Source organism: Podarcis tiliguerta (genome assembly GCF_965153285.1).
Source record: "Podarcis tiliguerta genome assembly, chromosome: 6".
Classification (NCBI taxonomy): Eukaryota; Metazoa; Chordata; class Lepidosauria; order Squamata; family Lacertidae; genus Podarcis; species Podarcis tiliguerta.
In genome coordinates, this window is record NC_139539.1 from 41,253,759 (window position 1) to 41,278,029 (window position 24,271).

General features: G+C 44.1%; 1 protein-coding gene across 33 annotated transcripts in view; it reads left to right on the plus strand.

Annotated features, from left to right (window-relative positions):
- Positions 1-24,271, plus strand: part of PLEKHA6 (pleckstrin homology domain containing A6) — a 195,331-nt gene that overhangs the window by 40,726 nt on the left and 130,334 nt on the right. For 8 of the 33 annotated variants that reach the window (XM_083445489.1, XM_083445494.1, XM_083445499.1 and 5 more), the window contains exon 1: positions 21,491-21,819. The exons of 20 other annotated variants lie outside the window; for them this stretch is intronic. The gene's annotated coding sequence lies outside the window, so the exon portion shown is untranslated. Of the gene's footprint in view, positions 1-21,487; positions 21,820-24,271 lie in introns of those variants that run through there. 5 more of the 33 variants (XM_083445480.1, XM_083445488.1, XM_083445485.1 and 2 more) reach the window with 3 other exon arrangements.

Sequence of the window (24,271 nt, forward strand, 5' to 3'; positions counted from 1 at the left end):
GGAGACGCCTTGTGGGGCTGCACTGGGAAGCCTCCAACTAGGGTTCTATCAAGTCCAGGGGCCAGAAATTCTCCACCTCTGTTCTAAAGGGCCAATTTGCCCATACCAGTGTGGGCATAGTGGCCCCGAGCCAGTGTGGTGTAGTGGTTAAGAGCGATAGACTCGTAATCTGGGGAACCGGGTTCGCGTCTCCGCTCCTCCACATGCAGCTGCTGGGTGACCTTGGGCCAGTCACACTTCTTTGAAGTCTCTCAGCCTCACTCACCTCACAGAGTGTTTGTTGTTGGGGAGGAAGGGAAAGGAGAATGTTAGCCGCTTTGAGACTCCTTTGGGTAGTGATAAAGCGGGATATCAAATCCAAACTCTTCTACTTCTTTTTCAGCATTTTGCTCACTCAGTTCTTACATCACCAAGTTTTTACATCTTCCTTATTTCTTTATAAACACTCTATTCTCACATTCCACTCTTTTTGATCAAGTGGATCCCAGAGTAGTCTTACTTGTCAAATTTTCCACTCTGTTCATTCATCAGGATTTTAAGCATGGATTCCTAATCTTTAAACTAAGAATCAGGATAGCTGGGGGGGGGGGGGAAGGATGGCATAGGCAGATTTCCACTGGGTCTGCAGAGCTTCCACATACCACTGTTACCTACAGGCAGTGGCGTAGCGTGGGTTGTCAGCACCCGGGGCAAGGCAAGTAATTTGCGCCCCCCCCCCCGCTGCACTGACCCTCCCCCAGATAGTCCCTCGCTCTCTCTCTGCACCGCACCGCACGCCTGGCACCCTCCCCTCCACAGTGGGCGGCGACCCGGCGGCTTGGATCGGATTCGCACAGCCAGCACTGCAGTGAGAGAGAGTGAGCGAGCCAGCTAGGGGCAGAGAGCTGCGAGTGCGAGCGCGCCCCCCCCCCAGTTGTTGCCGCCGGTGCGGCCGGCCCCCCCTGCACCCCCCACGCAACGCCACTGCCTACAGGGACAACAGAGGCAAAACACACACAGAGAGAAGGAGAGACAAATTCCAGTCTGCAGATTAGAGCTGTGGCTCCCCCAAATGGTAAAGATGGGCCTTATGCTCCCTAAGCCTAATTGTGAGTCTCCTCTCCTCTCCTCTCCTCTCCTCTCCTCTCCTCTCCTCTCCTCTCCTCTCCTCCTATTTTGCACCCGGATGGCTTTACAGGAGCTCTGTGCTCCTGAGCTATAAGCTTAGCCTAATTCTATAATTGTGTAATTCCTCTGCATGACATTGCACTATGGGACACCCTTGCTGTGGAGGTGGCAGACCTGCAGGCGGATAAGCAGCTGATGGACTTGACCTGACAGTTCGGCACAGCTAATGTGAACTCGGGTCACAGAAAAGACCCCCAGCATCCCTTGGCCAGCACAGCACAGCTGAGCATTAAGGCTGAGGCTCCCCTGGGGGAGGGCGCTCCCTTGAGAGGCTGGCATGCTCCCGACTCTTGCCACCAGGGACAGATACAGCATGGAGAAGCTTCACACGCATCCCGTGTGCTTGCATCTTAAACCACAGGGTCCTGCTGTGCTTCAGGAGCTAGTTATTTGGTGGAGATCTTCACAGACAGTGGTACCTCGGGTTACAGACGCTTCAGGTTACAGGCTCCGCTAACCCAGAAATAGTACCTCGGGTTAATATCTTTGCTTCAGGATGAGAACAGAAATTGTGTGGCGGCAGCGCAGCAGCGGCGGGAGGCCCCATTAACTAAAGTGGTACCTCAGGTTAAGAACAGTTTCAGGTTAAGAACGGACCTCCGGAACAAATTAAGTTCTTAACCAGAGGTACCACTGTATTTTCTTCTCTGAGAATTGCCTCAGAGGAAAGGGACCCAAGTGGAAATCTAAAAACTGTTGATTGCAAGGCTCTTTCCCCCTCCAACCTAATCTGATGCATGTGCTACATTTCCATATGAGCACGCTGTGTGTATTTTGTAATGTGAGAAACAGCATACCACTTTAATTCCACACACTCCTGCTTTGATGCAAATCTTGGGAAGCAGATGGGGGATCAGACTTATACCGGAATGAAAAATACACTGGCACTGCCATGTGCATCCCCAAATATAAAAGCCATGCATCTGAATATATCAAAATGGGGCCACAATTTTGGTGTACCTTCTTAGCTACCAGCTCAGAGGCCCTCTGCCCCTGCTGATTTTAATGTTTGGAGTTTTTTTACAGCACATTTTCCTATTCACCCTCACTTTTTCTTTTAGCTTAGCTTGAGGCTGGGCTAGTAAGACAATGAATTGGGAAGGGAAAGGAAGAGGGTGGGGCAGCCGGCAGCCAGGGCTTTGCCTTCAAGCCTCCCCTGGAAAACTCTTCAGGATGGACTCAATCTGCGATGCTTGGGGGATGGACTAGGGGGTGCTTTGCCTGTCTCTTGTGGGTTCTTGGGAGAGTTGGGTAATGTGTTTTGTTTGGTGCGTGTATGTATTTTGTGTGTCTTGGGGTGAAAATGTCTGTTTGTTTTGGGGTGATTTTGCGAGCAGGTTAGTTGGGCTGTGTGTATCACCTGTAGAGACATTTGGGGGGTGGGGGTGTGCTTTGCCAGTTTATTTTGACCTGGGTTTTTTATTTTGCTTTATTTCATTGTGGTGCCCATGACACCACATTTCTGAATGTGCTCTCAGATAAAAAAAAATTGGGGACACCTGCCCCAGAGTCTCTTTCCCCAAACTGGTTGCTGGGGGGTGCATGCTTTTTTGGGGGGTGGGCTGTAGATAATGATTTTGAAAGTTTTGGAAATCCAGGTAGCCAAATATATTTACATATTTAGTTAGTTTGGATTAATCATATCCTGCTTTTTAAAAATCGTTTTTCAAAATAGTTTGCAAAAGCAAACCAAAATATAACAATAAAAATAAAGCTTAAAATAGATCAAATATAAAACAAATATAAAATCCCAGCAGCGTTTGAATCGGAAACCAACGTTTAAAACAACATAAATCCGTTACAAAGTGCCTTCCAGGACAATAATTTTTTTTCGACACCTGTCTGAAAACAGGAACAGAGGAAGCTGTTGGACGTCTTCATGGATAGATGGTGATAATATTAGTCCCTGTTTACAACACGAAATGGTTTTTATTACAACTCTCAGTTCGATAGGCTTTGACAAACAAATGGCTTTTATGCACAATACAGTTGCAATGCTGGTGTGTCTCAAATAGTATTAAGCACAAGCATTGCTTGTGAAATGGAGACAGGGATTAGTGGAGCAGGCTGAGGCTCATGAAGACCGTTAGTAATTGGTGCTCTCATCAGAATGCCAAATGACTGTCCCCCTCTTTCTGTGGCAAAGAGAGTCTGTGTTAATTAACTCTGTGCTGCACGAAATTAATGTTTTTTCAGCACTGTGAACATGTAAAGTGCTATATAAGTGCCTTCCTTTATTGCTGTTATTACGAGAGCACTCTGCCTCCCATAAATGGCACCTCTTTACTGTTCTCCTGCCAAACAGTGAGAGTTGCTGCCAGCTGGGTGTATTTTCTTGTTTGAATGTTTTCTATTGTAGCACTGATTGGTGATGGGGTACTGTTGTCATTTCAAGTTGGCACAGTAAATGGGTGGCACCCTCCTCCAATGAAACACTTGTGCTGGGATTGCATAGAACCAGGGATATGCCAGCATACGCCATATGTGATGTTGTTCAAATATTCCATTCCAAAAATTTCCTCCCCACAAAAAAAGAGGAGGAACATGGTGGAGACAGTAGGGCCAGGACACTGTGTGCTGAAAGTAGAAATATTATACTGACAAATGGAAAAAACTTAGGCAGAGTCCACTGCTTTCTAGGGGCTACTTCGCACATTACATTTTTATTTTAGGGTTCAGGAAGCCGTGGTCCTCCAAATGTTGTTGGATTCCGACTCCCATCAATCACTGGCGATAGAGAAGATGGGCATTGTAGTACAACAACATCAGAATGGCTGCAGCTTGCTAGCTCAGCCCCTAAGATGTTTTAAGTATACATTTGAAAAAGCTGTGACAAACTTGTTTATTTGTGTTGAATAGTGGGTAGACATGGCAGACGACACAGCGATTTCTCCAAAGCAGCTCTTAATTTTGTAAGCTGGAACAGAACTGAACAGCAAACAGCTCAGCCGACCTGCTTTTATAGGCAGCCGGCTGTCAACATTGTAGCAACAACAATCCAGGGTTTCCCACCTAAAATAACTGACGTGGACCTGAGTGAAAACTATCTACAGTATCCCCCTGCTGGCCCAGGGCGAGAACTTCAGTACATAACAATTTGCATGTAGCTTTGTTTGTTTGTTTGTTTGTTTGTCTTACAAAGCCTTGCACTGTCCGCATAAGTTCAGCGGGGAGGCAGGATAGGCTGCAGCTGAATCAAGTGTATTCCTGGATCCTGCATTAGGGACAATAATTGGTGACAGGCAATGTGATTTCTATCAGAAACACCAATTCCTAAAACCCTTGCACTAAAGAACAAAGATTCTGCTGCTCTGATTCTGTGCATAAATAATATCGTTATGTCCATGAGCAGCAGTGTGCCTTGGCTCCATGTGCTCCTCCCTCTCCTCTGGCGCAGCTGTGATGAGAAGATTGCATACTTTCAGTTCCTGTTTAAAGGAAGCTTCTTATTACATACGATGGTTAGTCTATGGTTCGTTTAAACAAGCCAGGATCATACTGTCCTGGAGATGGGGAGGGGAGGGAGAGTCCAGGGGCCCAAGGCTCCTGACTGCTCATGTCCATAAGCTAACTGGGCCCACATCCTGATTCAGGAGTGATCACAAACCATGGGTTCTCTGATTAAATGCAGAAGCCATGGCAAACCCTGGCCTTGCTTACCCCGTTCAGTTTCCTCCTTCCTTCTCCCACATTTTCATCAGTGGATTGTATCAGACTGCAGCATCCCTTTTCTCTTAGTGTATTAACAACCATATATTGTCAATAAACCACAATATTAAACCAGCATCAAAATGTTTTGTGTGTGGCAGTATACAAATATATATGAATGAAGCTGCTCTAGTACCATAACTGCTCAATTATTCCATTTGTCCATCCAATTCTCACTGGTGCAGGCCGGGCAAAGTGCCAACCTCCTCCATCAATACTTTCTTTCACTTCCTCCTGGCAGCAGGGACTGCTTTTCTTCCAGGCCATGCCTAGATTCCAAGGTCTTGCCTCTTATACATTCTGCCAGGAAGATCATCCTGTTTAGGAGCTATCAGAGCCCAGCTACCCAAAGCTGTGTCCGGTCAGAGAGGAATCAGAGTTTTGGGGGTGGGGGTGCAGGAAGTTCCTAGCTGACTGTTCCAAATGTCACAGGCCACTAAAGCACCCCACCCCCGCCTACAAATGTCACAAAGATGCATTGGCTGAATCCAAGTTTTTTAAATGCCGTGCCTCATTGCAACATTCAGCCTACTTCCTGCTTAGCTTTAAAGCTAGTCCTTGAACCTGCAGACGGGTGGCGTGGCTTTCTTTATCCTCTGCAGGAGTGGGAGGGTGTGCTTGTAGGCGAATGGCAGCTAGTAAGACACAGTTAGCTAGTATATCCCTGCAACAGAAGTTCTTCTTTTATGGGGGAAGGTGTCTTGATTTCCCACAACATATGAATAACGAATTGGCTGTTCATTCTTCTAAAAATAAATGAAACAGAAAGGCTCTAAAAATTAAATTACGGAAAATGGATTTGTGTGGATTTTCCTTCTGCCACAGAGGCCATACCACTAATGATGTTTGTGGAATGCTAATCATAGCGAGGAACTTGAAGATAAGATGTAATAGGGATGAGATTATTATAAAGGACCATGTTGTATGCACACAGGAGATGTTGGGAAGGCACATCGGCAAGTAAATTTAAACCTCAAGTTGAAACAGGAATTACTTGCTTTTCTAGCTCTTAGTTCCAGGTTCTAAGGCGCGGGACTTTTCCTCATTCTTGCTCAGGAGGACCTGTCCAAGACTTTTAGCTACAAGAGGGGAAGCAGCAAATAGTTCTCCTTCCTAACCATGCCAACTGCCAGCCTGGGCTAAAGAGGGAGAAAGTTCCTTACTTCCACAGTTGGAAGGAACTCTGAGAGTTATCTAGTCCAATCCCCTGCAATGCAGGAATCTCAACTAAAGCATCCATGACAGATGGCCATCCAACCTCTGCTCAAAAACCTCCAAGGAAATAGAATCCACCACCAAAATACCTACTGGGTCTTGCAAGTAAAAAGTGGGGGCAGGTGTGGGAGGGGGGAGAGGGAGAGGGGGAGGCTGAGGGAAATGAAGAGAGGTAGTTTTGGGTTTTAATACGGAAAAGAAAGAGAACTGAGAATTTGGCAGCTGTTAGCTGAAAGGAGGGAGGAAAGGCTGAAGCCTGGAGACGGCCCAAGTCCATTTCCCAGGGATCTTCCCTCTTGCCTTGTAGGAATGCCTGTTTGTCTCCACTTCCATTCTCCCCGTACATTTGTAAATAAAGCAAATATTTCAAGGACACCATATGTGTCTCCAGAATGCTTTGATCCAAACACAACTAATTTTAGGCGTGCTGCACCTGGAGCTTCTTACCCTCTGGGGGTGTGTGGAATAACACAGACACAGTTGCTGCATCCTGCAGTCTCTTGGCAAGCCAAAGTGTGCAGTTCTGCAAAAGACACCTGTAGCTCAGGGATGGCCACTGCCCACATGTCTTGCCGTCAGTCAAAGCACAAGCAACTTGCCTTTGCTGCGCTGTATTCCCGTGGGAACCTGCCACTGTTGATGTGCCTGGGAGGTGATAGAAGGTGAAAGGCATATCCCACCCATGGGTGTGCACCTGTCAGTCCTGCAGGCAGCCCACCCACCTGCCTTGCCATGTGGATCCCTGGCCTTGACCTGTACAGCAGAGCTGTCCGAAGCCAACATTACCCAAACCATCCCAGAAATTCTTCAGTGGATTACACCGCAGTAGCAATGGCTACAAATTCATTGCTGACAAATGCAGCCAACTCTTGGTCTCTGTTTACCCCTGTGAATTCCATCAATAAGAACACATTCATCTTCAAAGGGAAAAGGGGGTCACGAAACACAAGGCAAGATGAAATGTTAGTTTGGATGGTTCACTTCTGCCTCAAAACTTTTGTGTGTGCTTATCCCATCTGTATGCCTTGGGGATTTCTTTTGGGGCTGTTTTCTGACCTTTGCAAGCTCCTATTTTAGGGAAGAGGTTAGGAGGGTGCCTGATATCTAATAATAGGCTCCTTTTTATTATTAGGCTGGGAGAGGCATTTGGAGGCAGATATTTCTTCTTCTGAGCCTTCAAGCTGCTGTTCCCTTCTAGAGAGTGCTAAGCTCAAACATGCATAAATGTGCAGGTCAGAGGGGCTCTTTATGTCCCTAATCTGCTGCCACATGAACATCACTGTCCTGGGTGATTTAGAGGTCCCTGTGCAATGCAACTTGCTCTCTTCATGCACCCCCTCACACACACAGCCCGGTTTGCCAAAAGGGTTGGGGAAGACCCCTGAACAGATCTGGGGGTGTGTGTGCATGGGAATGTGTGGAAAGAGGAAGTCCTATTGTACAGGTGGAAGTCCTTGCAAGTAACAGGACAACTTGATTTGATAGAATGCCAGGTAAATTTGGCTGGCTTCTAGGCAGCTGTCCTTAATAGCCCCTCACGGATGATGTGTCTACTTGCTACACTGAAACAAAACTAGAAAGCCAGGTTACCTTGGCATTGCAGTGACATTACAACAGATGTGCAGGCCCAGTGAAAATGTTTGGCGTCATGAAATGCATGTTTAGATCCATGTTGCCAAAGATCCGCATTGAAATACACCTGGCTTGTAGTTTACTAGTGTTGATCATGTGAAATGATGCTATATTTTTCAAGTCTTCTACATGAAGGTCTTAAATCCCTCATTTATTTATTTACAAAATAAACCAAAGATAAAGAGCGTAAAGAAATACTGTTACAGCAGGTTGAAAGCAGAGTAAGGTTGGACATTATCATTGAACTTGCTGTTCCAAAACATTACAAAAGTACCCATTTCATCTCCATAAACCTTAAAGTTTTAAATTTGAGGAGAAGGGTTGTAGCTCAGTGCTAGTCACCAGTTCAGTCTCCAGCATCTCCAGGTAAAGTTGGGAAGAGAACCTTGTGTGAAATCCTGCAGAAGTGCTGCCAGTCAGTGCAGACAATATTGGCTTGATGGACCAAAGGTCCAATTACAGAAGTAAGTGTTCAGGGAAGTAAGTGTTCATTTACCATATGTGAGAATTAAGCCTCAGCACAGTTCCTTAAAAAAACTGAACAAATTTGGGGTCTAAAAAAAGCTCAACAACTTTTGGGGTGTCCTGGTTTTTTAGTTTTTGAAATATGGCCACCCTATTCTGTAGTTCTGTTTTGGTGGGTTCCTCGCCTGCTTGGCTGGGGTGTGTGTGTGTGGAAATGTGGCATCTGCTGAGTTTATTCATTGTTTCAAAGCATCAGATGTTGAGAGTCAAAATATCCAGGGTCCTGAGCCTTGGAAGAGTTGTTGCATAATAAACAAAAGAGGGAGGGGAAAGCCCTCGCGGCAGTTCAGGTTCCTCATGTTTGGCTCCTGTTCTTTTGAGCAGCGTTGTGTATTCTTTCAGGTTGGCTGAGCAGCCGTGATGAGCGATTCCATTTTGCAAACTAAAGCAGCCGTCTCTTCTGCTCCCCCCGCCTTGCCTTCCCCCTCCCGCTTTCCCCTCTTGTCAACAGGAATCCTCTGCCAGCTTTTTATGAGACAAATTGTTTGCTTTGGTGTTTTTCTGAATCGGATAGATTGTCTTATTTGGAAACAACAAGCAACTGTTGGGATGGGAGGGTAATGAATTTTTTACAGCTCATCAGCACGAGGGACCAAGAATGCGGTCAGGAGAGCCAGCCATGGCACAGCTTTGCCAGTGGCTTGGCGTCTTGACTAGAAGCCTCTCTCAAACCTGTGACAGCTCCTGTTCCTTTTTTGTCTAGCTGTGGGCTCCCCCAGCCCAGCTGTGAATCTCAGATCTGTCAGAGATCCCATCCTTTCTTTGTCCTAAATCACACCCCTCCTTCAAGAAGACTGCTTTTTATTTTTTTTATTTATGATTGGTCCCTTACCTTTCCCACCCCGACCTGGCCACGGTGATCCATGCGACGGTCACCTCCAGACTTGTCTACTGTAACTCGCTCTACATGGGGCTGCCCTTGAAACTGTCCCAGAAACTCCAGCGGGTGCAGAATGCTGCAGCGAGGCTCCTCACAGGGTCCTTGCCATGGGAGCATATTCACCCAGTGCTCTACCAGCTGCACTGGCTCCCGGTGGACTATAGGGTCAGGTTTAAGGTGCTGGTTTTGACCTTTAAAGCCCTATGCGGCCTAGGACCCTCGTACTTACGGGATTGCCTCTCCTGGTATGTCCCGCAGAGGACCCTAAGGTCCATGAATAATAATAGCTTGAAGGTCCTGGGCCCTAAGACTATCCTCCACCAGGGCCAGGGCTTTTTCAGTGACAGCTCCGACCTGGTGGAATGCTCTGTCCCACAAGAGTAGGGCTCTGCAGGACTTGATCTCCTTCCTTAGGGCCTGTAAGACAGAGCTATTCCGTCTGGACTTCAACTTGAATTAGTCTGATCCTCTATTCCCTTTTCCCTTCCCTCTTCTATGAAGAAACCCTTTCTGGGACCCCACATTTAAATTCTTCCCTGGTCTCCTTGCTGGCCCTAGTAGGACCAACTTGGCCAGTTAGCCCTGGCGATCATTTGATGTCTACTGACTGGGGTTTTTTCCCCTCTCTCAAAATGACCCCTGAATTTTAGAATTTTATTGATATTGATGCTGCATTTTATGTTGTATTTTATGCTGTTTTTAAGTCGCATTTTAATCAATGTTTTATATTTGCTGTTAGCCACTCTGAGCCCGGTTTTTAAACTGGGAAGGGCGTGGTATAAATAAAAATTTATGATGATGTTTATATCCCACCTTTCCTCAAGGAGCTCAGCTCAGCACGAGTAACCAAGTGTAAGATGTAGATAAGCACAAGTTGATCATAGATCATTACACTGTGGCTCATTTCTGTGTCTGTGCTGCCCATGACAATGGGCAGCTCAGCATTTAGTTCTGGGATCAGCAGTGTGGTGTGTCTGGGCAAAGTGGTGCCCTTGAGGACTTCCCCTGGTGCCTTCAACACTTCCTTGTGTGGGGTGGTTGTATTCTTTCCCACTGTCTGAAAAGCAAAAAGAAGCGAAAGCTGGAAGAATGACTCTCTTTCCCACTTTCTTTTTCAGCTCTATGTGATTTTTAAAAGTTACCGTAAATTGGCACCTGAGTTACTTGGCTAGCTAAACAGAAAGCTGAGTTCCTGAGCAGGCAGGAGGGAAAAGGGGGCAATTTGGGAGACTGTTGGGGGGAAAGCAAATGGAGAGGAAGTGGGGTGCATGAATCAGAGGACAGAAAGAGGGATTGGAGTCAGATAGAAAGTATATGCACACACAAACACTTGAGATCTAGTAAAACTGTACATTTTCACTATACATTTACCGTACTGTACAACTGTACATTTCCTCCCATGGACTGTCTCAACTGACTGTAAAACTCATGGATCTGGTGCTGTCTATCACTGCCATGGCACAAAAACATGATTGGTAGCATGGATCTTTCCCTCCCCCACAAGGTATTCTCTCAAAACCAGCATCAAATCATAGGTCACCTCTGTGACTACAATTGTGTTCTGTGATTTGCTGCTGGTTTTGCTACCACCCTATGGAAAAATCATGAATATCCATGGGGATTTGTGCCATAAGTCAATCTGGCAGGCACCAGATTGACTATTTTTTTCCTGTGCAGTCTACCAATGTGAGCTTTAATTTGATGCTGATATTGGAGGATCCGAAACAAAATAATGCAAATTCCATTTTAATTCTACAGAATCTTTGCTTTTCCATGGTGGTCTGGGTAAAATATATGTATGGGATTATGCTGCTCTTTCCAGGGCAGAGGTCCGTGTTTTAATGCTCCATGTCTGAGCATCCCCACCTCTGAGATTTTCCCACAAGAACTCCCTCTTTAAAGCTGAATCGGAGCAAACATCAATTCAGCTTTTCTGCAGATTGACGTTTGCTCCAGTTGAACTTTAAAGAGCAGGTATTGTGGGGAAAGCTCTGGAGCTAACAAGGGCACTCAGACATGGAGCTTTAAATTGCCCAGAAAGAGCAGAAGAAAGGTGTGTATCCTTTCTTTCTTGGGAAGGAGAGGAATCTGAGGGAGTGGGGTGAGAAGGAGCCAGATGGGGTGATGCCCATGGCCCTTTTCCAAAATGCGTAATGTGCCCTCAGTTCCAAATAGGTTGGCAGATCCTGACTGTCCGGTGGGAGAGACCACAATTTGCCAGTGAGCAGATTCCTTCTACATAGGGAGGAATCAAGGTTTCCAAACCACAAGGCAATAAATTCTTCTTTCCCAGACAGAATAGCTGAGATGGAATTAAACAGCCTGTTCCTCGTTGTGCCTGAAATCTCAGGTCAGAAGGGCAAGACCTTGCATGCCAGGACTGTGGCCTTGGGGGTAGAGGGGAACCTTTGACAGGCACGTTCCTTCCCCAGCTTCTTTTCTTAGGAGGGAGAAACAGATAAGAGCTGTTGATCATCCCACACCCAACTAGCATATTAATAAGCATTGGTCAGTCTTGTTAGGAACTGGCAGAGACGGACAGCCTTCAGTTGACTTTCAGGTGAGCATATTGTGTTTGTCCTCTAGGAATGTCTCAGTGATATGACAGGCTGCTGTCTGGTTGGCAGGACTGCGTTCTCACATCCCACTTTCAGTTCCTGAAAATAGTATTCTATTTAGATTGCACATGTAGATGTGTAATTCCCTGAGCGTGCTAAAATTAGTATGTTTGTATTCCCCCCCCAGCACTCTGATGTCTTTTTCTAAAAATGTTAATCTTGTGAGTTGTTGTGTCTTGCAATCAGTCCATCCATCCACCAATCTCATTATTATGGTCAATTACCAGTATTCAAAAAGGAAGTTTGTACAAATATAGAAAATAATAGCAGATGAAAGAAAATAAAAAATGCAGCTATAAAAATTACAAGTATCTGTGTCATGCAATAGAATGCCAGGCATAGAAAATGAAATTATGAGTTTACTAAAATTAGTCCCTGGTGAATTTTACATGAAGCAGCGCAATATGTAGCTAGCCTGGAAGAGATGAATGCATTCTGATCAGGAAGGAATAAAAAAAGCATGAAATGCACATGATCCTCCTGGGAATTTCCTTAAAAAGGGTTCAGTAAAAATGTTATATGTATCATGATAAAAAGAGCATTGCGTAAGAACATGAGTTATCAGTTCTACCTTTTCAGATTCACAGAGCCATTTACATTGACAACAGCAGATATTTTGGCAGTACTTGGAAGTGACATTAGTAGGTATTTAAATATGTTGCAAGTGGTACTGGTAATAGTATTTCTGGTACAATAAAAACAACATCTATAGCAAAATGCTGAGAACTCTGGGAAGAAAGGTGGATTTTTGGGGGGAGGGGGAATCTCCCCTCTAGAACTGCTGATGGAAGAATGTTTAAATGCATCAGAGTAAAGGCTTTTGTCTTGCAATATACTTATGAGTATTCCAATAAAAATTACTTCCATTGCATATAACAATTATTCTTCATAATATTTCCATTCAAATGCTTTGAGCTATTAGAATTTTTTAATGTGATATTTATCCAGCACAAAAGTTAACAGGGCATCCTTTTTTTAAAAAAGTGTTCTTTGCTAAATATAAGCCAAATATGTCATATCAGGAATGCTAAATCAGATCCTGATTGAGTTCAGCCTTTTTTTAAAAAAACAACAACAACCCTCACATTGCTAGTTTATACAAGGGTCTGTATTATTTCCTCTGAAGGTTTTTGTTGATGAACTATAAATCCCAAGGTTTCTAATTCTAAAAAAAACCCCTCACATCTCCCTTAAAAAGTTAAAATCAGAGAGCATTGGATAAAAAACATTTCCCCTTTAAAAGGTTTTTTCCACCCATCTCAGAGAATGACTTTCAGAAACATAGGAAATGAGGCTAGAATAGTGTCTTTGGAGCCTGGTTCTGTTCACATATCACTGGGGGTGAAGATTGAGGAGTTGAATTTGGGGCTGCTAGGGGTGGGAAACATAGAAGCTTTGCTTTGAGGTCGGCATAGCCTTGGAACCATTAAGCTTCCTTGCGAGTAGCCAGTAATGACTAAGGCTAAAGGCAGAGTTACTTGAGTCTGTGGAGGGCAAGAGACATATCTTGGAGTCAGAGTTATTGCAGGTGATAATCAATTGTTTAGTACACTGCAGTTTGAAGTGGGCATTGATTTATTATGTTTATATTATCCCACCTTTCCTCCTAGATCTGTAAGGTGGCACCTTCCCAATTTTATCCTCGCCACAAGTGAGGCTGGAGATTTAGTGACTGGCCCAAGGTCACCGAGTGGGCAGAATGGGAATTTAAGCCTGGGTCTTGACATTCCTAGTTCAACTCTTTAACCATTATAGCACAGTAACTCTTGGCAGGCTACAGGGCCTTTGTCTAAGTGCATCTGTGGCACCTTCCTAAAACTTCAGTGCTTATTTCTACAAAGTCTCCAATTTGAATAAACAACACAGTCCTGTAGTTTCACTCTGGTAAGTCCCATCAATGGTTGCCAATGGGATGTACTGTCAAATCAAAGGAATTCAGCTTGTAGGGGATGTGTGAGAGACTGAGAGCATCACTGTTGAAGTAGTAGTAGTAGTAGTAGTAGTAGTAGTAGTAATGTAATAATAATAATAATAATAATAATAATAATAATAATAATAATAATAATAATAATTTATTTATACCCCGCCCATCTGGCTGGGTTTCCTATATACTATATACTTCATTCATAGGTGGTTTGATTGAAATCAAGGGTATTTAAATTAACAACTGAAATTACAGAAGAAAGTTCCCACTAGTGCTTTACATATTTCATATAGGACAATGCATATTTCTTGGATAATCTGTCAAAATAAAATGTGTTAATTTACAATTTAAGAGAACATCAAAACTATAAGGATATGATGTGTACAATGTGTGTGTGTGTGTGTGTTTGTATATGTATATCTATCTATCATCTATCTATCTATCTATCTATCTAACTATCATCATCATGTTTTGTTTTTACTAACTTGTAAAAGTTTACTACAACATTCTTGCTTGTTTATAGAGAGTAAATGTTCATAATTGGAGAGCTGTGCAAATTGCAGAGCTCAGGTAGCTAACAAGCCCCCAAGTAGGAATATGCAATATCAACCTGGCAGACACAGTACAGTAGATGGTTTTCCTAGTGATAAGCAGGATGGCCTCTCCTATAGCCAAGGGCTGGATCCCAACACTTTTGATGATTTGCCAGTCCCTGCCCTCCAGTGGACCATGTGATCTATTGTGGCATATTTGTAATTTTGCATTATGGTTCTTCGTTCACTTAAAAAAGCAGCTTTTCCTGGCTGGGTTGAAAAGTTATATGAGATCACAGTGCATGCACTGTACTGGGGGTTCTTCTGCCCCCCCCAATAGCCAATTTTGGAGGTGGGGAGCTTCTTTGCAAAAGAAAAAGTCCTTGCACAGGGTTTCTGCTGATGGGGCTTCTTAGATGAATGCCACTCCATAATTCTTTGGGGGTAGTCACTTTATTTAAATGTGCACTGAATGTGCTTTAAATATATGGTGTGGATCTACCCAAAGGCACTGTAGGGAAAAGACATGTGCCGGAGACATTTGGAAATGGAGATGTGTCTATGGGTGTTTATATGCTAATACTAGAAAGGGCTTCTCTTTTGGGCAATACGTAGCCATGGCTTCAAGTTTTTTGTTTTCCATGAGTTCTGGAGAAGTTGTTTTTCTTTAAACAGCCCCTGGGTCTTCCAATCAATTGTGTGCAGTCCAGGCCCTTGTGCTTTGATTTGTCAACAAAAGGACTCAAATATTGAATGTCTCAAGGTAAAAGCAGTGGAATTGACACATTTCTGTGGAGTCCTTGGCATCAATGTCGCATGGTGGAACTGCAACATCCCTGAAAACAGTTGAAATTCCAAGGTCAGATTTGTTCTTCCAAGGTATGAATCCGAGGGATTAAGTCATCAGGGATTATTGGTTCAACGGCATTCCTGATGGTCTGAGGGCACTGCCAGAATTATGGAGATTCGCCTCTAGGCTTGAGTGACAGCAAGATCTGAATATGCCAAAGAGAGAACTCTCTTTGACATATCAGAAAGTAGCAGCAATTTAACATGCCAGCGAACAAAGCAGACTGGCAAAAACACCTGCTGCCCTCCAGTAGGTAGGAAAGTGCAAGGAGCCTGCAGCCGCATGGATCAAAACAGGATATACTGCATCCTTCACTGAAGTAAAAAAGCCGGCTCTGCAGTTAATTAAGGATCTGCACATCTCTCTGGCTCTTCCTGAGATATTTTATTTTCAACGAGATAAGATAGATATAAACACCCAGGTGGCTTAGGAGAGACCTGTGTTCCTTAGGCCTCTTTTTTTTTAAAAAAAGGAAATCAAGAGACATACATGAATGTGTGTGTGTGTGTGTGTGCATTTGTGCATGTGTGCAAATGTGTGTACTCACATGTGCCAGTCCTGCAGTTAGGTAAATCTAGATTGATCTTAACAGTCTTTCAGGAAGCTCCTCTTTAGATGGTGGTGTTTATTGCTTTACTTGGGAATGTGGAAGCCAGGTTTGGCGCATCTGAGGACCTTGCTGCTCATTCTGAGGAGTAGTGCCCTGGATTTCTGCCTTAAAATATTACCCTAATGGTGCCACTCATGTGTGTGTGCATTTTCCCCTACCTCACAGACAAAAGACACAAAACATTTGAGCATCAACAAGTTGCCAGGTAAATTACTGTTGACTCATCTCTTGAAATAAGAGCTTGGGTGAAGCATCTTCTTTCATCTGAGCCCCCCAGATTCATTGCAAAACCAACCAAAGGCCTTCTGGCTCTACTTCCATGACCCAGGAAGGTTCAAAAGCTTAAGAATGAGAGTTTATGTGCCGTTCACTAATGGTGGGATTGCACATTCATTCTCCCTGAGCTTTTCTGTTCACCCAATAATGGTGCAGCGCAAGTGGCAAGTGTGACTTTTGCCTGGGTACCAGACAGTGATTCTATAAATCATTCAACCTGGATTACTGCTATGGCTATTTTAATGGGTATACAGAGAACTCTAGAGACACATAGAAGTGCCAGTTTGCTTTAAGCCAACTGATGAACTTCCTGCCAGCAAAACACTCCAAGAGCTTCTTACCCCTTACCTTTTGAACCCCTTCAGTTGCTTGCCCATGCAAATCCTTCTACCCTGCAAACCTGATGTGCAGCTATTCCCAATTTAGGGAGCAGGTGAATGAAGCCCTTCCAAAAACAACAGGGGAAGATCCTGCCAAGCACATTAAGCCTGTGCACTGTGCCAAAGGCTAGGCAGGGAGAGCCAAGCTCTGTTCTCTGTGGGGCGCTGAGACTATTTCTTTTGCTGAGTAAGTTTCCCTTGTAGGAAGTAAATAGGGATCCCTGTAATGCTGGCGTGATGAAATGCTGCAGTCTGCCTTGGCCAATAACCTTAGCCATCTCCTGAGTGTACATTCCAGAGTGGAAATACCTCCTGTGTACTTAACCCAGATTTTGCCTCGTTCTTTCAAAAGTCACCAAACAGGTGTGGTTGTTAAATTGCAGCTACAGTTGTACAACTGGGACAGATTCAGCAGACTGTCTGCAGCTTAGTATCTGCTTACAGGCTCACTGTGGAGTGGCAGCAACTTCATAGAGAGTCTACAGTCCATACAATCTGGCCATGCAGTGAGGTAAGTGTTAGCACCTGCCTTCTGCCCGTTTCTATTTGGTTTTTAGTCCCTGTATTCATCTTTATCACATGGCTGGTACATTTTGGAATAAGGCCTACAGCGCTTTGCCTATAGCAACTGGATGCCCAAGTGCGGGTTGTAGTATCTTCTATATTAGTCAAGAGGGTCTTTTAAAATCTGCTTCTCGTTCCAATTTCTTTGGTTGGCTAAGCTAAATTAACACACGCTGCTCTCATGGAAAAAATAAAAATTAATATATAGTTGTGTAAAAGCCCATTATAAAACCATTTACACTTTCATGGGAGCCTTACAAACAAATTAATAAACTATGTTGAATCACTTATGGCACCCTTGATCTCCTCTGTTATTTCTTTTGCAGAGAGTATGAAGCCCTTTAAACTGAAATGTTTAAAGCTATTTGACTGCAGTCCTGCATCAGGGATAGTCAATATGGTGCCCTCCAGATGTTGATGAACTCCAGCTCTAGTTAGTTCCAGCCAACAAGATGAGGAATGAGAGTGTGAATACAGGAACATCTGGAAAGTACCACATTGGCTACCTCTGGCCTGCATTTGTCTGCATTTTTGTTGCACTTTCAAAAATTACTTGCACTGTATCAATACTAAACCTTAAGAGAAAAGCAAAATTCAATACACACCTGAAGAATTGTGAGATCTAGTTACAAGGCAGTATTGTCCCAACCAAAAAGTACAACACAGTTACATTCCTACATTGTACGTTAATTTCAAAATTTCTATATGGGGAATTGGTTGATCATGTAGCACTTATTCAAAGCCTCTCTCCTCACCGTCAAATGTTTAAAACTCCATCTAGGTTTTCTCAACTATTTGCATGGGACTTCTTGGGAAAAAATACAGCCATAACCCAAAGCTTTCCCAAACCACAACAATTTGAAAGACCAGAACATATTACTTTGTGCTCCCTTCTTGTTCCTCTGAAAACAGTGAGGAGAAACAAAGACCCCAAATGCCACTGATCAAGCCCCCGAGAATGAGGCTATGCTTTACCTATTCAAATTGAAGATTCTGTAATACAGTCTTGGGAAGGGGAACATCTGGCCATTCAGTTTTTCATAACAGTATAGCAAGGAACGGGATCAGCAGTCCACTCCTAATTTCTCTGTTGGCCTTCCTGGAGGCCAACAATCTGTTACTGTCTTGGGGGGTTTGCTTACATAAATGTTAAACGTTTTAGTCAAGAATGGTACTACATGGGAGCATCTTGTGCTCCTGTCTTGGTGCTTCCATGCACAACTGGAAGCAAGTCATAAAGGGATATAATGTGACTCGTATTTCTTATGCTCCTCCTTGTGTTGGACTATGACATCTCTGCAGTCTACAGTTCCCCATGCCTTCAATATAGATAGATTGGGTATCACCTAGCAGGGCAGAATTCTAAACAAAGATGTGCTCTCCCAAGCCTACATTCCCAGCATGCTCATACTTCTGTCTCAGCGACGTCTACTCTGCTACAGAACAGAAGATGGCAGGATCCCCAAGGACGTGCTCTAGGGGGAGCTGGCTTCAGGCACTAGGCCCATTGGCAGACCAACTCTGTGCTACAAAGATGTCATCAAATGAGACATGAAGGCTGGCAACATCAACCCTGCCATGTGGGGGAATCCCTTGCAGATGACCGCAGTGCCTGGAGACGGGCAGTCAAGTCGTGTATGCATAGCAGTGACCAGAGGAGAAATGACTGCTGGGAGGAGCACAGAGAGGAGAAATGCCATGGTGCATTTGCAGCAGCACAACTGGATGCCTTCATTTGCTCTAGCTGCAACAAAACTGATCTCTCCCACATCAGGCTCTACAGCCTCAGCAGGTGCTGCAACCTTCCAACAGCTTGACCTCATTCCTCCATTGTCTCCCGAGACAGATGGATGGACAGAATCAGCATGATCCAGATCCTGAAAAGCAGTCTGCTTGGCTTTCCAAGGATGCTTCCGCAGGATCAGTGAAGAACAACTGGACTGTGGGCAAATCTTCTCCCGTTGTTTCTGACAGAAATAGGAGGAAGATGTTAGCAGGGTAAAAATAAACTCTGGAAATGTCTTTCCAGGTCATCTAGTTCCATTTCCCTGCCACCATGAAAGGATTGTTCCCTCCAGCAAGGAAGCTTTCTCAAAAGCACTCAGATGAATTAGTTTGCCTTTTAACAATGGCCAGATTGTGGGTAAACTCCATCCGATTTTAAATGCAAACCCATGGAGCAGGCATGCTTGCTGTTTGGCTGAAAATAAATGTCAAGTAATTTTAGCAGTTCTTTGGAAGCAAGCTCCATTTAAAATGACACAGTGTGGTATATTTGAGCCAGCTGGCTCAGAATTTCTCAAGTTGAATATCCCATTGTATACAAGCATCCTGAATAACAGGGACATGGACTAGGAACTTTAATTATCCCATGATATTTGGGGGCTCTGTTCTTCATCCTTTGCGTGCAAGAGTGGTCTGTGTTTAATGACTTGCATGCAGGTTAATGCAGAGAGCCAGTCTGGCAGTGTACAGTCTGGACAGTTCACTAGGCTTGGGCCACCAAAATCTGAGTTCAAATTCCTGCTCAGCTATGATGCTTTGTTCTCAGCCTAACCTACCTCCGAGGGCTATTGTGAAGATAAAATCAGGGGAGCAGGGAATGGTGTATGCAGTCTTGAGCTCTTTGGAGGAATGGCAGGATACAGGCATAAACAAATAAATTCAATGCAAGGAGAGGGTGGCTTGCAAGGACCTGAGACTGCAGCCTAATTCCTGTTAGCACTGATTCAAGATTAGCACAAAAACTTTCCCAATTTGTTGCAAGTGAGTTTCAGGAACTTCTGTCCACATCCACAAATTTATGATGACGTATCAGTTCCCATTGTTCATTGTGTTTAGCCCATACAGCAGTTTTTCGAATTGTTCTTTGGAAGAAATAGATGGTTAACTAAATTTGGGGAAAGGAAGAGAAGTCAAGCAGAAGGAACTTTTATATCAACATCACATTCAGGAAATGCTCCTTTTAAATTATTGTGGGACTTGCTTCTTAATCCCCCAGCCACAAGTGTAATTTGGGATTTCAAGTTTTGACGTTCTTCACTTTGATGTCTTTTCATTAGAAATCTTTCATAGTACATTTGTATGTTATATTAATAAAACATTCGTGCCAAGAAGATTTTGAGGGGGCAGAAGAAAGCTGTAGTGTGTGGTTTCTTGGACAATGACTGACCTCCTATATATGTTGTTGGTAAGGGAAAAGTAGATAATAAAGGAGAATTCCTGAATGCCAAAATCCAAGTTTGGGACAAGTACTCTTTGGTGAGATCTAAAGTCTCAAAACATGCAACAGAGTAAAGTGTGGGAACTTGGCTTACATTGGTGAAAGTTCCTAAATTATTGGACACAAGAGAAGCTTGCTAGAGCCATGTGTCCTGAGACTGGAACAAGCAGGGCTGGATCTAGACACGTCAAAGAAGTGATTTAGTTAAATGCATCGTAAACTCATACAGGGAAATCTGGTAGGGAAAGACAGGACTCCACAGCGCCATCTGGTGTCACAGTGTTCTATCACATGTACAACACATATAAAACACTCTTTCTTCACCAATGTAGCTGAGTCCCAGTTTAGACCTCACAGACCTGGTTATCCCACACTGTAGACCTCTGGCTGATCATGTTCCTCTGTGAGTATTTTTTTTTAAACCTCTTTTCCCTTTCCCTCTTCTGTAAAATAAAAGGTGATGTGCATTAATTAACTGCTATTTATTCAGTCAATCTCTTTATAATTATTAATTGGTTGAGTAACAAAGCCATATTGTTTGGAACGTTCAATTGTTTAAGCACTTGGTGAATTAACCCAGTTATCATTTATCAAGTAATGACGGCTGCAATCCTATGCACTCTTACCCGGGAGTAAGCCCTATTGAATAAAATGGAACATACTTCTGAGTCTACATGCAAAAGATGACATTATATGGCTGCAACCCTAATTTAATCTCTCTGGGAGTAAGCACCATTGAACTTAATGGGACTTCAATCTGAGTAGACACGCATGGGTTTTTGTTACAAATGAAATAATAAACCTTAATAACTTTTTAAAAAGAAAAACCAAGTTGAGAGTGCTTTGCATATTCCCAAGGCTTTGCAATTTCCACATTTAACATTTAAATAGCTCACCCACTTTGATTCATAAATTTGAGACACCTCATTTCTCTCTCCTTCTCCCAGCACATCCGCCCACCCCCAGCAAATTACTTTAAAACTTATGAATGAGAAGCTTCAGTGCAATGCTGCTGCTTCTTCATAATAATAATAATAATAATAATAATAATAATAATAATAATAATAATTTATTTATCTATGCACCTTCTGGAATAATGCTTCTCCCTTAGCAACGTAAAAGCACTTCCCCAAAGCGAAGATAAACGGAATGTCAGTTTGACGCCCCTCGCCTGAGCATTTAATCGGCTTTTGTTGCAGACTTTGCGTGGCTGGGAACGGCGTGTGGGTTTGCTTTTGACAGGTCCCTGCCTCGCTCTTTCCCTGGCACGATTGTCTTGGAGCGCCTCTCCAGTTTTCCGGCGCGCAGCTAGAGGGCTGCCTTAGCTATTACTAAGCGAGCGCAGAGGGGTGGCGAGAGAGAGAGAGAGAGAGGAGACTGAATGGGTGTGTGTGTATGCGTGTGTTTATATATGACTGGCCCAACCTGCAGTTTCAGATTTCAGACCTACTTTATCACTCTTCCAGTTCCTGCTAGCCTTTGGATGTTGTACGCTGCCTTTTCGCTGACGGATCTCCCGGGACGGAGGAAGAAGCTGTGAGCGCTTCTCTTCTCCTTTACTTTCTCATTTCTTCAGCAAGTTTTTCCACCGCTCCCCCCGCCCCACCCAGCTGTCTTTTACCCAACCTCCACGTTGGACCCTGCCCTGCAAGAGGCTTATTTTTAACCTCCTCGCGTCTCAGCACTGAGGGATGCTGCCACCTCTTCCTTGAAGGTAAATCCAGGTGTTCGGTTTGTTGACGGTTGTGCTTTCTGGCTTCACAAAAAGATAAGACTTTTGCTGCTTCTCCGGACTGTGTGATCCAGCCAGCCAGCAGGGTTTAGGTGTGCTTGTCAGCTAGTTTTTAAACACCCGGTGGTGGTGACAAAAGGTGGCAGGAAATGGCAGGTGTGTTTAAACAACTGCAGCTAGTCCTCATGGATGCGGAGTCCGGATTGGGGTTTGATATGCCCAGAACCTTCAGTGCTATCTAGAGATGAACTTAAGCTCTAGTAATACAACCAAGGGTATTTGAAAACTGCTCAAGGCAGGGGCAAAGCTTGGAGGTGGAATCCGTGGCATTTTTGCAGTTCCTTCCCTGCTGCTTTGCTGTTAAAATAATATGTGCTTTGTATGCTATTGAATGCCAGCTTGATGTAAGTTCTAAGACTCCCGGCCTTGGTTTTTGCACCTGAATCCTTGCATTGTTTGTTCAGTAGCTTTGGAAGTTGCTTAACACATACACAAGGCATTTGTGTGCTCAGCACTGAAGGGACTCTTTTTTGGGGGGGCTGCAGGAGGTGACCCCGCAGTGAAGATCTTGGATAGTTGAAGGCAGAACCGGGTGATGTGGTTCTCTTTTTTACTATGTGTGGCTGCATATGAGCTTTTGTTGGGGGTATTGCTGCTGTACAAATGGTATTTGTCTAGTTTGCTAGCAATAGATGGGAGAGTTTTAGCTGAAGCTTGTTGAAAGGATGGAAAAGCTGTAGTATCTGCTCCCAAGAGTCAACAGGCTTTTGATGTAGTGGGGTTGGTCCACTGATTTTTGACAGCTGACCTTGCTGTGCAGGGTTTTTACAGGTGCCTTTCAAGTGGCGGACTCCCTGTCGATATACCTGCTTTGTACCCGTGTGTTCAGATTACTGGTGCGTGTGGGTTTATACCCATATGGGAGGTTACCTGAAACTGTACCTATCTGGCTGGCACACTGCCATTATGATCAGGAAGTGGAATTCAAAATTTGTTGCTGCACAGAGTCTGTCGCCTTGAAATACGTCAGCATTTCCTGGGCAAAACGTGTAACTGTAAACATATACACATTCGCATCTAAATGTGAAAAGGGGCTTTTTGGGTATGCATGTTAGTGAATGGATTACTTGATGCCATATGTCACCAGGCCCTTGTTGATGTGCTCACTGCCCCATACTATTCAATGCTTTATTCACCACATTCCACAATAAAATACCTATTTTTCATCTGAAATGTGAGGGGGCATTCCTGATAGCTGAGAACACACAGACTCTGGTTATAGATTCTGTCAGTGAGTTAATCTGTGGCGAGGCTAATGCTGGGGGACTCTGCCTTTGGAGCAAAAGGTAGGACTGGCAGTGCGACCCAATGCATGTTTGCTCTGGCATTAGTCCCACTGCAGTCACAACTCTCCCAGGTAAGTGCGTATAGGATTGCAGCTTTAATTTTACTGACCCGTTTCAAGTCTACAGTTTTTATTTTTGAAAATTATACTATAGGCACCCAAAACCAAGCACCTACTGCCATTGGCGCCAGTGAAACTGATGTAAGCATTTGCTTAACCATCCAGAATCATAAAATTGTAGAGTGGAAGGGACCCAAAGGGCTTAACTTTGCCTGGATTGCACCCTTTGTGTTTTGTTTTCTTGCTGCTTTTGTGTGATTGTTAGCTTTGCTTGTAAGTTGCCCCAAGAACTTAATGACAAAGCAACTAATATATATGATTAATAAATGAATACAGTAACTATGATTTGATACTGTTGTCGTCTACAGAAGTGTACTCTGAGCAAAAAAATATTTCTAGCCTAGTGAACAATGCCAGTGACTAAATCCTGAGATGAAAGGCAGAGGTCTCTCTTTGAACAGCTTTTTCAGAAGATGTTTTACAGCAGGGAGAAATACTACATTCCTAACAAGTTTCTTTAAAATGAATATGAAATCTGGGTTTGAAATGCATGTGTCATAGGGAAAGATGTCCACAGCTATACACAACATCTACAGTCATGCAGCCAAATCAAAGTCTATCAGTGAAAACTTACTGGCCTGTGTCAACATTATAACAGAAGACCTGCGCCCAAGTGTGCCCGCTTAATGGTACAATGCCAATTCTCTTACAGGTGCTTCAAGTTGCTGGTGTGTACTGTTTTATTCATTTTTTTAAAAATCTACTGCTTTACCTGCCATGGTCCCACTGGCGGAGGAAGAGGAGTGTGGGGGGAGCACACCACCCCTGGCAGCGCAATCCTGGTGGGGTGCCATCGTGGCTGCCGCCTGCCTGTGCTGGGCGCCAGGCCCCTGCAGGCGGCGCCATCCACCCCCGGGATGCGCTCCAACCCCACCCCTGGCTGCTCTCCATCCCCCAGTGCCGGAGCATGAAGCTCCGTCACTGCATGGTCCTTACTTGAAATCTGTTGGACAACTTTGTTTTCAAGAT